Consider the following 13,288-nt stretch of genomic DNA (forward strand, 5'->3'; position numbering starts at 1 on the left):
GATTAAGGTCTTCCTAGGGTATTTCCTTGGTGAATTAAGATAAAAAGGAGATTTTATTTGATCTCTTTACCTCTTTTATTTCCATGTTTCTAACCAAGTAGGTGGTTATCTTGATCAGGAGGAGGGGAATGGGTAAGACAACCTAATAACTCATTAATAATAAGGCTTTTTCTTTCTTTAAGTTCTGTAGCAGTTTGAAGAGGTAGGTGTGACCACACATTACATTTTATGGGCAGACCTGTGAGTTGCTAGAGAACAAGGCTCTGGAATAACTTCTGTGCCTCAGTTTCATTATCTGTAAAATGGGAATAGTATTTGCTTCCCTTACAAGGCAAATTCATTAATGCTTGTAAAGCACACTGACATCTTCAACTAGAAGGCACTCGAGAAGGGGTCATGTGGGAAAAAATAGTATCTGATAATGTAACTAAAGATATACCAATTTATATGAACAAGGGGCAGAACTTAGGTAATATGGGCAACTTTAATGCAGGCATTTCCTAACTTCCGAGTGCTTGAATTGGCAATCTTGATAGTATTCTGTTAAGGTAGCGGGGTTTTTTTAATGGAATATTATAAACCAGGATAGAAGCTAGACTACTAAGAGCCTAACAAATGATAACCCATATCAGTATAATAATACCACTTACAACTTCAGCTTAACACACACAGACGAATATAGGAAATACCAGATAGGATCAGCTAAATGGTCACACACATAGTTTTTGTTGAAGTTTCCCAGAGGACTGTGGTCTGCTCTTTCTTTTAGACTATAAGGCTCTTGGGAGAGGGATAGTGTGTTTATTAATATTTAGTTTAGTTCTGAGAATTCTGTTGGTGCTTATCAAATAATTACAGAACTGTTGGACCAGAGCCATAAACCCCCATGATTATGGATTCATAGAACGTGCTGAATTAGGTTGAGCAAGAGCCTACCAAAGTGGCATTGCATGCTGAATGTTTCAATTGCATGATTAACAGCTCCTGAGACACAAGCTCCTCTACCTCCTGGGATATACCTGACTGCACCATGGCAGATGAATGGCTCATTGGGATATTACAAGTTCTCCAAGGTTTTTCCGCCCCTAGCTGTAAAGTCATTAGATTATCACTCCCAGTGTTATGAAAACTTGCGGATGCCTTTCTAGGGCAGGTGGCTTGATAGGGCTGGGGTGAAAAATCAAACCACCTAATCTCAACCTATATGCAAGTAGGGAAGTGTATTCCAGACAGAGCTATATCTGTCTTTATGGACTAGGGCCCAGCTCCTCAGAAGTGTTTAGGCTCCTAACTTCCATTGAAATCAGTAGAAGTTCAGAGCCTAAATACTTTTGAGGGTCTGAGCCTAGGTTCTACTTGGTTACAGAGCTTGCCCATACTAAGAGACTGCTCTTTTCTGCACGTTGGAAGGCAAATGGCACAACAAGCTGTGTAGCAGCCCTTATTGGCCAGTTCCCACCCCTTCAGTCCATCCTGTTTCATGACCCAGTTGAAATGCAGTAGTACAGCAGGTACCAGCCAAAGCCTGTGTGCTTATCTTGCTGATGTCGGAAAGTGTTCAAATCAATAAGTTCCTTCCTATGTTTGCTCTCTCCACTGACATTGATTTCCTCCGGGACTGATGTATGTTAGGAGTGGTAGGGCTGGGGGAAGCATAGGCTCTCTCCTATCTTCATCCCTCAGTAAGTGCCCAGGGACATTTTCCTGTTTGTCTTTTGTGAAGTCTGGCAGTTTGGGGCCACTGACGCAAGCTTCGTTCTCTCTACCATTCAGAGCTCTTCTCTAATCTTGGCATCAGCGAAACATACATCCTGACCTAGGCTGGCTATGTCATGGACGGACAGGGTAGTAAACAGGAAGGGATCACATGGGTGGTGGTGGGGTTGGGGATACCTGATAGGACTATATCCTTGTACAGGATAAAAATCCATTCTTCAACCCTTAATAAAGTCAATACCTAACAGGATTTGGTGGTGTCTCCAGACACTGAACGCAGGGATCTGCAATGCTCTCACAGTATGAAAATCAAACCAGATCTCTGCATTCCTGGGGTTATTTCTCCTGGCAAAGAACAGACGCTTAAACGAAAACATGCATTCATGAGCTGCATGCACTGCACCTGCCTCTGGCACAGCAAGAGTGAGTGAGTGAGTGTGTGTGTGTGTGTGTGTGTGTGTGTGTGTTTCTACTTCAGTAAAGAGGAACTGTATTTTGGTGTGATCCCCCTATAAGGCAGCCCTCACTCCCATTTTGGCTTTAAAACTGAAAAACAGTAACTGCATTTGGCAGGAAAAGGACAATGTTAGTCTCCTTATTATAGAAACAGTAATTCTTCCGTAGTGCTTTACATTTTCAAAGGGCTTTGTAAACATTAACCAATTCTCACCATGCTTACCATGAAGGAGGGAAATCTTACTTCCTTTTGGTGTATCTTCACAGAACTCTAATAACAGAGTTACCGAGCATTGCAGCATTTAGGAAAGCATAATCTGTAATGGAGACTATTTTTGTGAACTGCTTTATGTGTGGGGGGTTTTTTTTGGCCCACATTCTAGACTGATGTTTGTCGTAGACTCATATCCCCTATGACTCTTGGGTTTCAGAGACTTTTATAGATAAGGTGGATTTTTAAATTATGTGAATATCCTCTCTTTTCTTTTCTTTTCTTTTCGCTAATGTGCTTTGCATTTCCTTCTGGGTGTAATCATAGTGTGCAAAGTTAACCCCATTTTAGAAACTGAGTACAGTTTATCTGCTACTGATGCACTGCATGACTTTAGGCCTTGTCTACACTTACCGTGGTTCGATGCGAGGCGATTGATGCGGCGGTCGCTCTCCTGTCAACTCCTGTACTCCACCTGAACGAGAAGTGCAAGGGGAGTCGACGGGAGAGCATCTCCAGTTGACATTGCATAGTGTGGACCCCACGGTAAGTAGATCTAGTACGTCGACTTCAACTATGTTATTCACGTAGCTGAAGTTGCATAACTTAGATCGATCTCCCCCCATAGTGTAGACAAGGCCTAAAGTCATGTAGTGCATCAGTAGCAGAGCCAGGATTAGAACTTGACCCACCAGACTCTGGCTTACTTTAGAGAAATAGACCGGGCTGTTTATCTGAGGTATGAAGTGTAAAATTAACTAGTTCCAAAGGGGGCGTACTAACACTAGTTAGAGTGAATACCCTTAGCTCCTTGTCCTATTCGCAGCCCCTCAATGGTTCAGCAGTCATGACCCTGAGAAACTTCCCCTGAGGCAATGGAAAGTGCTCAGCGTTGGACTGCCAAGAATCCTAGGTTGGACATTTGCCTCATGTGCATGTGCCTTAATGTCACAGCTCAGTGACGACCCGGGTGACTTCTTGAACTGGTGATGACAACAGTGTCTGTCTCACTGTCTGTTCACAGTGTTAATTAACCCAAAAGCTAGTTTCCCTCTTAGGCTGTGAACGAGATGCGAAAACAACCAGAAGACTTTTCCCGTGCCCTTAGAGTGTCCAAGCATCACAGCCATGACCCCCGGCTGAGTAGGACTGAAAGAACTGCTGCACAGTGGCCCACATGCCTTTTTTAAAAAAACTGGTTCATTAAAATTCCGCCTTCCCCTGCCCCCTACTTGTAATAAGTCTTTGGAGTGAGGCCACTTAGGGGACACCGCTGCAGAGTAACCTTCCCTGTTTTCTTCTGGAAAGTTAGAGGCAGCTGCTGTTGCCCCATGTCTTGAGATTCCACCACTACTTACTTGGGGCTGATCCCACTCCAGTTAAAGTTAATGGAAAGATCTCTGTTGACTTCATTGGAGTTTGATTGGGCCCTTTACCACCTCCAGTAAAGCAGAACTCTCTCTCTTTCAAGATCTTGGGATTGGTTACGCCGCAAAAAGAGAGTGGGAAGAAATTTGTCACAGAGCTGACTTGCTTACAACCTCAGTGATGCACTAAATTAAAGGATTAGTGTTTCATTCTGATTGACACTTTAGTTCAAATCCTACTTGGATCACAAGGGGCAAGGAGTTTGGTAATCTCAGGGTAGTCCTTACCTATAAAAACCACTAGCTGTCTGATATTCAAAGATGCTGGGCACCTGCAAATCCCATTGATTTAAATATGACTTGTGGGTTCTCATCAACAATGAAAAATCAGGGGAAAAAAGTGGGCCTGATTCTCTTTTTCAGTGTTGTTTGAAGAACAAAATGTCCTGAAAAAGTCAATTCAGAAATGTCAAAATGAAATGTTTCAAAATGTGGATTTGAAATGAAGAGTTAATTTGAAACAAACATTTAGTTTCAAACCACAATTTACACTTCAAATGACATTCTCGTTTCAATTTTCTCAATGGACAATCAAAAAAATTCCCAGAAAAAGATTCTTTTCCTTAGAAAATTTGGACAAAATCACATTTTCTAAGAGAATGAATTTTGTCAGGAAACTCTTCTACTAGTCTTACTTTTTAGGGTCTAACAAGAATAGCCTCCTGTTCTAGAAGCCAGCTAACTCTGAACAGATTACCTGCTGTCTCGCACTTCATGAGAAATTCCAGAATGCTATCCCCCTGAGATTTATAGCTTAGTCTCTCTGAATGCTGAGAATCTTGTATAATACATATATCCATCCCAAAACATCCTCATTTGTTTCTAGTCCTTGGAAATGGGCACTTCACCTTGGTTTTGCTTCATTAGTGAACAAACAACTGTCTCTGTGCTGACGCCAGTGGACTGAGACAAGGTACTTCCTCATATGTTTTCATTAGCTCTCTCTTTCAATGTTTAAGCTTCTTGTCACCTGTGAACCAGGTGCAATCTGTACTGAGGCGATGAAACCCTGGCTCTGGGAGGAGGTTTGTGTTCATTATTTTGCCCAAATGGTCTTGTTGTGTCATGCCTCGGAAGACTTGGACAAGAAGGAAACAGTCAGGCTTGGTCTGCTCCCTACAAATTATTACCCTGGCCTGTAAACATTCAGAAACACAGTGCCCAGAAAGTTAATGGGCCTTACAACATGCAAGCTCAGCCACTGAGTTTCAGTAATAGCTACTGCTGTGCTGACTTACCATGTGTGTTAAGGGGATGAGTAAGGGACATAGGCAGCTGGTACTAGAAGGCAGACTCTTCTCGACAAAGTTAGAGCCCAGTGGAAGTTTATGTCAAGAGTTACTCAAAGAGCTTGTCAATTTCTTTAGCATAGGTGTCCTTTTTGACTGGTAGGCAGGTCACTGTGACCAAATCTCAGCTGGATCCGTTTGGCCTGAGGAGGCAGGTTTTGTATGAAGAGATAGATTGACCACATGGAGTGGGAAGAAAATCCTGTGGTTTAGACTTGGATTTCTAAACAGCTGTTGTGTAGAGCAAGTCAATACAGTCTGTGGAAGGTGGGTTCTACTTACAGTTGATGCTTGCTGTGCTCACTGATGTTATACAAGTGTAGCAAAGAACCTTCTCAACAGTACTGTATTAGTAATATATGGATGTGCATGTGTACAAGAGTACCACAATAGTGGCAAATAACTTACAGAAATACATTCTTATAAAAGCTAGTTGAAATTTTCAGAGATTTGAAATTTTGATTAAATATTTGCATGAAAAATCACAAACAAAAGAGCTTCAGTTTCTCTATCGAGGATGTATTTCTAAAGGTTTGAAAATATTGGTAATGGCCTCTTTGGCCAGTCCTTCCTCAGGACTTTCAGTATTGTATCTCTCATCAGAACCTGTTTACAAAGCAAAGCTGCTGCATCCCTGCCTATCTTCATCCCCTTTGCTTCAGTAATTTTCTAGTCTGAAAGTCCTGTGTCCAAAGCCAGAGTGGGCAATATTTCTCTCTACTCCATAAACAGCTGTATTGCTGGCAAATAACAAGGGTGGGCAAATCTTCTCAGAGACACTTCATGTGTTTTGATTAACTCTGTCATGGACATCCCAGTCCCACTTCCCATTTCACACCTTTTCAAGGACAAACAGATACTGAAACCCTTCAGCCGTATAATGTCACGCTATTGATTTAAAATTAAGTAATTGCAGTAGAACTCCAATTATCACAAAACCCGAAGGGATACCAGAAACCTTTGGATACCTGTGGGAGTTGGCCAGGATGCTGTTAGGTCTGCACTGATGGTCCCCTATCCCTGAACTTCTTTGAAGCCTGCAGGCTATCTGGCTGAGCTAGAGACAGCAGCCAAGATCTGTGCTCCAAGGGTTGAGCCAATGCCCACTAATTCTGTGGAAGGACTCCCACTGACTTCAGTGGACACTTGATCAGGCTCTAAGATCACTGTATATACATCTGAAGGTGGCAGTCAGACTTCAGCACAAAGAGACTTGCGTGCAATGCAGTCTCAGGGAAAGTATCTGACATTCAGATAAGCTGAGATTTTTCGACAATCATGGACTGGCTAACTGAGGTTTGTCTGTTGACACATTAATAAATAATATACCAAATCAATAGATTTCTCAAAGCTCACCATCGATGTGAAGTGTGTCATGGACACAATTATGTTTATAGATACCCTGCTTCCTCCAACACATAACTGCCAGCACTTGAATAGCTCACAGCAAAATATGATAGGTAAAAGACAGGCTTCTCCCAAGAAGGCACGTCTGCATACAATTTCAGCTTCCCTAAAAAAGCAGGCCTAATACTAGGTTATTCTCAGGTCCAGTGCAAATATGAAAAGCAGAATAGCACATGTAGTTTGGGACCTGGTTAAATATATATGTCCCTTTTGGCTTGGACAGCTGCTTAGTCTATCAGTTTAAGCAGGTTTTCTAATGCAGGAAGGAATTTGTAGGCCCACCCAGTACCCTTGAAATCTATACATGTTTCCAAACAGCTCTTACACTCTAGCTCCTACGTGCAAAAATGTGTGTAAAACATGTGATCAGTAGAGGCCCATCTCATCACAAAATGCTGGCACCTGTCCCAGTTGGGCAAGGTGCTTGAGAAAGGAGAGTCCTCTTACATGTCAGTGAATAAGTAGCGTCCAAAGCATGGAGCTTTCGACCCTCCCTTTTTGTAAAGTCTTATTGGTCATTAGGGCTGCCCTAATTCTTCTGTCCGACAGAAACTTTTTCCGAGATGTTCCCAAGCCAGACTCTCCCTTCCTTCTTGTACATGTTGTTGGCCCATTTAGATTTCAGCACCCAGTATGTTTGGAGATTGCACTGTAAATTCAAGGGACATAGGAAAAGGGCAGACTTTGCTCAGGAATTTTTTTATTAGCTGTTCGAAAAATATAATTAAAGGTGTGCAGGTGTATTTGCTCACACCATATATCCCAGAAAGGAGATGAAGTAACTCATGAACAAGCTCCTGCCAGTTTCTTCACCTCATGTAGATTCGCCTTTCCCGTCCACAGGTTTAATTTCTCAGTATTAAGAGCAAGACATGAACAGCATCCTCCATGTTAGAGGCCTGAGATTCCAGGATCTGTGTGAATGTGGCGCTGCAGCAGAGCAGGAGGTAAAATTGTCATGGCTCCTACACAGATATCTGCGAGCATCCTCTACATACCTATCTAGACACGTCCCAGAAAATAGGTGATAGGGGCTTCTCTACCCTGCTTGTGCTGAAAGCCAGACACCGATTGCAAGATAATGGCTTACTCGTTCACATCCTCTATGGTAAATAGCAAGGGGGCCAGTTGCCAGCAGAACAGCTGATCCTGTTTGGCTCAGCATTATCCAAGAGACTGTGCTTCAAATGTGCAGTGTGAGCTGGTGCTCATTTTTGTGTCTTGGGGACTAATTCTGCTCCCCTTACTCAGGTTCAATAATACTGCAAATAGTCCCAGTGATTTCAAGGGAGTAAGTACCTACGGGTGAGTTAGGATGGTGGAATGGGGCCCATTTTGGTTTCAGGCCCTCCAGATTATTGCCCTGTCTTTTAGCTGCTGTGCCAGTCTTTCAGGAAATTCAGCCTCCAGGCAGTGGTCACCAGAGATACAAAATCAGTTTCACCCATAACTTTTTACTAAAATAATGAACAAAAACATGGTTTTCTCCTTACAAAGGCTGTTCCCCAAATTGCACTTCATTAGAAAATTCATCTTTCTTTATAAGCTCCAATTTGCTTTCCACATTACTGCTCACTTGATGGCTGGGGAAACGATCAATGCCAGATGCACATTCCAGCCAGGCAATAAATGTTCCTGCTGCAATCAGCCCTGCACACCAGCTCCTCGTTTCATTAAAACCACACATGGTTTCAGTTTGCCCCTAATAGGTCTCACCACGGCTCTGCCATACTCCCCAAATTGAACACTTAGACCCATGGCTCCCTCCTAACCATTCAGAAGAGCTGTGAGAAAGGACAGCCTGTCTGTCAAAGACTAACTTCTCAACTTCGGCATGTGCTGCCCTATGCCCCACCCACCCTTGCTTCCAGAATTGGGGGAGGAGTTAATAAACCTTAAATTTAGAACCCAGGTGGCCCAAAGGCAAGTTGTGGAGGTGCCTCCAGAGGAAGCCCTGCTGGACCAATTTTGAGTCACACACTAGTTATTTTTACGCATGACTGTAAATTGACCCTGGAAATGCTTTTTTATGTTGTTTTTGCCAATCCACCTTCCAACATCACTAGCCCCCACTGAAAGCAAATCTTCCCTCTTTGGCAATTGCCAGCCAAACAAGATGAGTCAATAGGCACTCTGCTGAGTTCATCCTTTGGAGAGGTGAAGGCACCTTACCACTCTGTTCCCAAGGCGCTCCCTTCCATGCACCCCATTTTCATTCCTTGCTTTTAACTCTGTGGCTTGCCCCACCCCACTGAGCTTTACCGCAAAGCAGCCTAGTCCACAAATTATTTTAGGTGAAAATGGGCCTCCGCAACCCCCCTCCCGTTACATTCTCCCCTCCAAAAAAGCTAGATGGAAGAGGTGCCTTCAGTGCTTCCCTTTGTTAAGGGCCTCTCCAAGCTGTAGGCACACTTACCCTGCAGCCCACATGCCAATCTAGTTAAAGCTATGGCCAGCCTAGAATGCTTTGCTGACACAAGCTGGGAATCTAAACTAATGACATGTGTGGAATTCTTACGGTTCAAACAACTGCTTCATGTGCCATTTCCAATGAGTGTCTCCATCCTTCCTGACCTCTCCTGAGCTAAGAACAGTTTGGTAGATGTAAGAGTGGGTAACAATGGACCTCGCATGTTTTCCCAGGGCTTTTTTTTCTTCCTTTGGCTTTGCTGTGTGTGTTCTGCAAGGTGTTTCCTGCAAATTTCCCTGACCAGTCTTTTGGCATAGAGCAAGCCATCTATGTAAAGCACTTTAAAGATTCAAGTTACAAATAATTACAAATATTTCTTTCTTTTTTTTTTTAAAAAAAAGTAGCTCTGGGTCATGGGAAGCACAAGAGTGAAGATGGATGTTAGGAATTAGGCAGAGAGGACTATTATGGGGAATTTAGGAATTTTTAAATTGTTTATGGGGACCTGAACAGTATGTCTAGATCAGAAGCTGGTCAGTGTTTTCTAACAAAGTTCTCTCCTCTTTCTCCATTCCCACTGCTAATGTTTCAAAGTGTAGAGGCCCCTGTGGGATCCAGTGTGAGATACAGCATGAGGGATGTAAAACTGTTACTAGTGCTGGCAGCTTAAAAATGGTGTCCTACTAATTTAATAAATAACCTTTTCTACACTCAGATTTCCACATTTCCAATACAAACAGCTAATTGTATATATGAGGCCATCAGATGTCATGTGGCATCTGTGATGAGGGACAATTGGGCCTCCTACGTGCTATCACACAACACAAATAATATACTCTTCCATTCATTAAGCTGGATGGGGGACCCCAACACAACCACGTTTACTCCAGTTGCTGTCTGCAGCTTTGCTTCTTAAATTCTTGTCCCCTGGTCCTGCTTTATAACTAGTTGAAGCCACATGGTGCCTGGAGCTATTATAGACTCTCCGGAAAGAGGTGCATTGCCCTATTCTCTTCCTCTTCCTCATTGTAGGAAGCCAGGACATTATAGCCCATTGGAACAAATGAACTTTAACAGAGGGAAAATTTGCTGAATAAAAGGACATGACGAACCTGGTTAATATTTAGCAGTAAGAGATCTGAACCAGCCCTGGCCAACTGCAGTCGATAGCAAACAAATGCAGGCCCCCATATGAAGCCATTTAATTGGGTACCCACCGATCCCCCAGAGATACAGTGCATGACTGTCTCTCTTTCAAGCTACCTCAAACAGCTGTGACATATGCCAGATGAGGCTAGGAATTAAAGCCACAGGGTGGGGACCATAGAGAATGTGTTAGATCTGGTTGGAAGACGGGGATGGGGTGTGGGACAGGATGGACTTTTTTTTAATTGTTCTTCTTTCCCCCATCAAACTTGCATGTTTAGTCAAAATTTTCCATCTGGCTCTAGAAGGATGTGTCCAGGAGTGGTGTCTGCATTTGTCTTCGGGCAGACTCAAGTCTTCCTTAGAGATCTCTGTCACCATGAAGCAACTTTTGCCCCACACCTGGTGACATTACGACAAGTGGCAAATATCTCACTCATTCCAACCTGAAGGATGGAATCCCTGTGAGTCAGAACACCCTCTTCTGTCTATAGGTTTGGCAGCAATATCTGGTCCAGTGCCTCAGTTAATACAGTTCACGTGTCTAATCCAGTAGTTCTCAAACTTTTGTACTGGTGACCCCTTTCACAGCAAGCCTCTGAGTGTGACCTCCCCCTCCTTTTAAATTAAAACACTTAAAAAAATTTAACACTATTATAAATGCTGAAGGTGAAGTGGTGTTTGGGATGGAGGCTGCAGCTCGTGAACCCCCACATAATAAGGTTACGACTCGAAGTTTGAGAACCCCCGGTCTAATCTATGGAGTTCCAGCCAGTTTGCTAAACTACTGTAAGTCATAAACTGCAATGCTTGCATTGCATCCATCTGACTTAAGTCTACAGCAGGAGCACACCTTAGGTTCACAGCAAGGCATAAAGTGTTCACACAAATGCCATACCTCTGTCCTGTACTATTACTCTTCTGTAACACCTGAACTGGTGAATGGGAGCCATGGCATTAACAGAGATGGAGTCACGACAGCTAGTTACAAAATATAATCTCTTCTCCATGCTCAGTGAACGAAAGTGCAATGTCCATTCTAATTGTTACAAGAAAGTCCGATACTTTCAAAAGTGACTGGTGATTTTGGGTGCCTCACATGAGATGCCAGATTTTTCAGACGGCAGGTGCTCAGCACTGTGAGTGCGTCAGCCACTTTTCATGATATGTGTGGTTGAAGGGGCACGAGATCAACATTTAGGTCTCCCATTCCCTGGCAGCACTGTGGAGGCAGTGTGCTTCTTCTCCATGCCTCCCCACCTCCCCTCTTTATGGTGCTGTGTAGCAGCTCTTCTGGCAGTGGCTAGTTCCAGGGGAACAGGAAGCCTGGGTTGGTGCACTGTAGTGGCTTTGGTTGGAAGGGATAGGTAAAAAAGGAGTTTCCTTCTCCAGTATTTTCTCATGCCCGCCACTTCACCCTCCCCCCTAAACATACAAATGTGTGAAGAACCCTCTAGTTTTAATTCACTTAGTGTGGTGATGATACGAGGAGGTGGCTCTTACTCTGGTACATGCAGATTAAGGCAAAACAACCCATGGGGAGAGTAAACATTATTTTCCCATCTTTTGCTGGAGTACTCACTATATTTAACCCCACCTTTGGCTTTTCTGGGGAAGTAGTGGGAGTGAGTGGGTTACTGCTACTTTTCTCCCCTCCCCATCCTCCACCCACCCCACCCACTTGTCTCTCACATAGCCCTCAGACAATTTAGCAAAGGCTCCCAAGAGCCTAGATAAAACTAGGCAAGAGCGCCTTGCCAAAGGGTCATGGTTGGCCTGCAGTTGTGCTCCTCAATGATGCAGAAAGCGAGCCCCGCTGGTGTAATTACTAACAGATCAGCCTGAGGGGTGTGGAAAAGAATGCAGCCCATGAGACGGAGAGCGAGTCTGTTGCAAGGACAGATCAGCTAAGAATGATCATCAGCATTTACTCAGCCCTAGAAAGCAGCGTGAGGGACTCCCACCCAAGGAGGTCCTTGTGATTGCTACATTAAACTTCTCAGATTCTTGGTCGCATGCGAGGTGTGCCATGAGTTGTAGACACTTCACCTGCTTAGGCCCTGCAGGATGCAGCCATTGGTCTGTTCCCCACAAACCCTCACATGCACATCTGAGCAGGAAGGCATTCTTACCAGGGCAGGCAGAAAGGAAAGATGCAAATACCCTCGGTAGAAAGCCTCTGTTGCAGTAAAAGGTAAACATAGGATGAGTACAAGCTGCCCCTTCAAGTCCATCCTGCTCCTGGAGGCAAATAAATTTTTGCTTGGCCAGGCTCTGATCCAGTCAGTGATCTTGTTGGGGTATAATTTCTTTGCCCCATTGCTGATCCCATATCTTTTGCTTTGACTGCTTCTGCCTGTGGATGAACAATTAGAACTCCTCCCCACCCCCTTCATCCCTCCCATGCATCCCTTGTTATCCCACATGCATGTGTCCACACTTGTGTGTGTGGTTCCTCTCATAGCTTAGTTCATTATCCCCAGCCTGTGGCTCTGTCTATGTTGTCCCATGGCACTTCCTAGAGGCTGCTCCATTGCTAGCCACAGTTCTGCTTCTAATCCATTCTACTCATTCAGCTGACTGCAGGGCATTGTGGTGTTTTGCAATCTATATATCACGGCAACTGGGAAGACATCTTGTCACCACTGTTTCCATACTGCATACATAAATCTTCCTATGCCCTAAATTATTTAAATGCACTGCGGATTTTTTTTCTGAACCAGATCCACTTAAAATTGCCAAAATGACTCACTGATAAATGAAATCCTTGGAACCGAAATGAAAAGCCTCGGAGTTTCTGTCTTGATCAGTCTTTGATTACTGGGTCACAACTGAAATGGATTTGGGATTAATCCCTGTCCCTAAAAGGGTCTGCCCCCATGTAAAAGGAAAAACCTACATTTGTGACAACTAGTACTCTCTGGTAAGAAGACTCTGGGACTCAGATGGCAGTGAGTTCTGCAGATTAACATTGATAGAGCTTCCAATGCACTGGATAGTAAGCACCACTGCCCTCTGATTAACATAATGTTACATTTGTGATGTTACCATCTAGTTTCCGGCCTACAAGAAAGAATACAGACCTTAACATTACTGACAGCTAATGGAAATTCCACTTTAGCTAAGGCAGTAGAGGCCTTTGTTTTTCAGATGGGAGTAAGAGCTCCAGAGTTCTCTTACCCATGCCACACATGTGTTGTTTAGCTGGTGTGTGCATGCATGTCAC

At 43.7% G+C, this 13,288-nt stretch overlaps 2 protein-coding genes across 2 annotated transcripts in view; one reads left to right on the forward strand and one right to left on the reverse strand.

The window, feature by feature from the left end:
• SYN3 (synapsin III) overlaps window positions 1-13,288 on the reverse strand; it is a 251,497-nt gene that overhangs the window by 127,787 nt on the left and 110,422 nt on the right. The window lies entirely within an intron of this gene.
• TIMP3 (TIMP metallopeptidase inhibitor 3) overlaps window positions 1-13,288 on the forward strand; it is a 45,869-nt gene that overhangs the window by 12,375 nt on the left and 20,206 nt on the right. The gene's annotated exons all lie outside the window — the stretch shown is intronic.

This window comes from Eretmochelys imbricata, chromosome 1 (assembly GCF_965152235.1).
Source record: "Eretmochelys imbricata isolate rEreImb1 chromosome 1, rEreImb1.hap1, whole genome shotgun sequence".
NCBI classification, from domain to species: Eukaryota; Metazoa; Chordata; order Testudines; family Cheloniidae; genus Eretmochelys; species Eretmochelys imbricata.